The sequence below is a fragment of the Gorilla gorilla genome, chromosome 5, assembly GCF_029281585.2.
Source record: "Gorilla gorilla gorilla isolate KB3781 chromosome 5, NHGRI_mGorGor1-v2.1_pri, whole genome shotgun sequence".
NCBI classification, from domain to species: Eukaryota; Metazoa; Chordata; class Mammalia; order Primates; family Hominidae; genus Gorilla; species Gorilla gorilla.
The window spans coordinates 131,053,037-131,055,680 of record NC_073229.2 but is presented as its reverse complement, the minus strand read 5'-3'; the positions used below and the strand labels follow the sequence as shown (position 1 = coordinate 131,055,680).

Below are 2,644 nucleotides of genomic sequence, written 5' to 3'. Positions count from 1 at the left end.
AAACCAAAAATAAAATTCTAAGCCCCCCAACCATTTGAATGGACCCCTCCCCTCAGCCAAAGTTAACCTGTAAAATTTATTCCAAAGTTAACCTGTAAAACTTATTCCAAAGTTAACCTGTAAAACTTATTCCAAAGTTAACCTGTAAAACTAGTTTAGGCCATGATGGGAAGGGGGAGTTGGATATGCCTCATTACCATTAACATCAACACAGACCTTGAGACTGATAGAACAGGCTCTTTAAGTCTGATAAGAAATATTTACAATCTATTCTTTCTGAAGCCTGCTACCTGGAAGCTTCAACTGCATAAAACCTTGGTTTCCAGAACCCCTTATCATAACCCAGATATTCGTTTTTAAATAAAATCTCAGATTTTTTTTTTTTGAGACTGAGTTTCATTCTTGTCACCCGGCCGGAGTGCAATGATGGCGAACTTGGCTCACTGCAACCTCCACCTCCTGGGTTCAAGAGATTCTCCTGCCTCAGACTCTGGAGTAGCTGGGATTACAGACACCCACAAACACACATGGCTAATTTTTGTACCTTCAGAAGAGATGGGGTTTCACCATGTTGGCTAGGCTGGTCTCAAACTCCTGACCCCAGGTGATCTGTCCACCTTGGCATCCCAAAGTGCTGGGATTACAGGTGTGAGCTACTGCACCCTGCTTAAATTCCAGATCTGTAAGTAGTAACTGAATGAACTGCCAATCAGAAAATCTTTGAATCTGTGTATGACCTGGGACTCCCCACTTCCAGTTGTCACACCTTTCTGGACTGAACCAATGTACATCTTACGTGTATTGATTGATGTCTTATTTCTCCTTGCAAATGTATAAAATCAAGCTGCAGACCGACCACCGTGGCCACATGTCATCAGGACCTTGTGAGGTGTGTCATAGGCACGTCCTTAACCTTGGCAAAATAAACTACTAAATTAATTGAGACTTGTCTCAGATACTTTTTGATTTACGTCGTGATTCTAGAATCGAGGAATACTTCATCCTACAAAACAGAGTAAGTGTTCCAATGAGCTGAACAGTGGGGGTTGGCTTTATAGACAGAAAAGGCTGAAGAAAGCAGATTGGTCATTTCAAAGTTACTTTCCTTATAAGGCAGAGACAAGAAAACAAAACAACAATAGAAGGATAACGGATTAGTTAGCATCAGGTTACTTTTGTCTACCCTTTGTGTGTAAAGATTAAAGCAGAGGGAACTTATGATCATTATCATGCCAATTAAAGATTGAAACTGGCCTGTTTTGAAAAATGACTGTTATCCCTCTCTCCTGATTTCTTGAAGGTCAGATAACAACTTAGTTTAGCAACTTGGCAACTCTGCATGAGTGACTCCATTTTGATTTTTACTCTTGTCTGTTGGGGCCTAGCACAGGAGCTTAGCCCAAAACAGTAGCCTTTTCCTTTCGTAGTTCATAAGTGTGATGACTGGATGTTCGTGCTTGTGTGTGCGATGTGCCTCCCTCTAAACCTTTCTGACAGGAAAAAGGAAAAAAAAAAAAGAAAAGAAAAAACTGATAAAGAAGAAAGGAAAATAAAACAATAGCCTCCTGTAATTTTATTTAACAAATAGAAAGACAGGCCATGGAATGGGATAAAATATTTGCATAACACAGATCTGATAAAGGACTGGTATCCAAAATGGGCAAAAGACCTAAAAAGACGCCTCGCCAAGGAAAATATAGGCATACCTTATTTTATTGCACTTCACTTTATTGTGCTTCACAGATACTGCATTTTTCCTTTTTTTCCAAATTTAAGGTTTGTGGCAACCCTGCATTGAGCAAGTCTATTGGGCCTCGATTTTCCAACAGCATGTGCTCACTTCATGTCTTTGTGTCTCATTTTGATAGTCTTCGCAATATTTCAAACTTTATTATTATATCTATTACGGTGATCTGTAGTGAGTGATCTTTGATGTTACTATTGTCATTGTTTGGGGTCCACAAACCACACTCATGTAAGATTCTAAACTTAATTGATAAATGTTGTGTGTGTTCTGACTCCTCAACCAACTGGCCATTTCCATCTCTCTTCCTCTCCTCATGCCTCCCTCTTCCCTGAGACACAACAACATTGAAATTAGACCAGTTAATAACCCTACAATAGCCTCTAAGTATTCAAGTTAAAGGAAAAATCACACATCTCTGGCTTTAAATCAAAAGCTAGAAATGATTATGCTTAGTGAGAAAGGCATGTCAAAAGCTGAGATAGGCCAAAAGCTAGACTTCTTACACCAAATGGTTAGCTAAGTTGTTAATGCAAAGGAAAAGTTCTTGAAAGAAATGAAAAGCACTACTCCAGTAAACTCACAAATAATAAGAGAGCTAAATAGCCTTCTTGCTGATATGGAGAAAGTTTGGTGGTCTGGATAGAAGATAAAACCAGCCACAGCATTCCCTTAAGGCAAAGCCTAATCTAGAGAAAGGCCCTAACTCTTTTCAAGTCTATGAAGGCTGAGAGAGATGAAGAAGCTGCAGAAGAAAAGTGGGAAGCTAAGAGATTTAAGGAGAGAAGCCAACTTTAAAACCTAAAAGTGCAAGGTGAAGCAGCAAGTGCTGATGGAGAAGCTACACTAAGTTATATAGAAAACCTAGCTAAGATAATTGATGAAGGTGGCTACATTAAA

At 39.2% G+C, this 2,644-nt stretch overlaps 1 pseudogene; it reads left to right on the top strand.

Annotated features, from left to right (window-relative positions):
• The first annotated feature begins 1,415 nt into the window (after positions 1-1,415).
• LOC115935199 (uncharacterized) lies at positions 1,416-1,496 on the top strand (annotated as a pseudogene).
• The last annotated feature ends 1,148 nt before the right edge of the window (positions 1,497-2,644 follow it).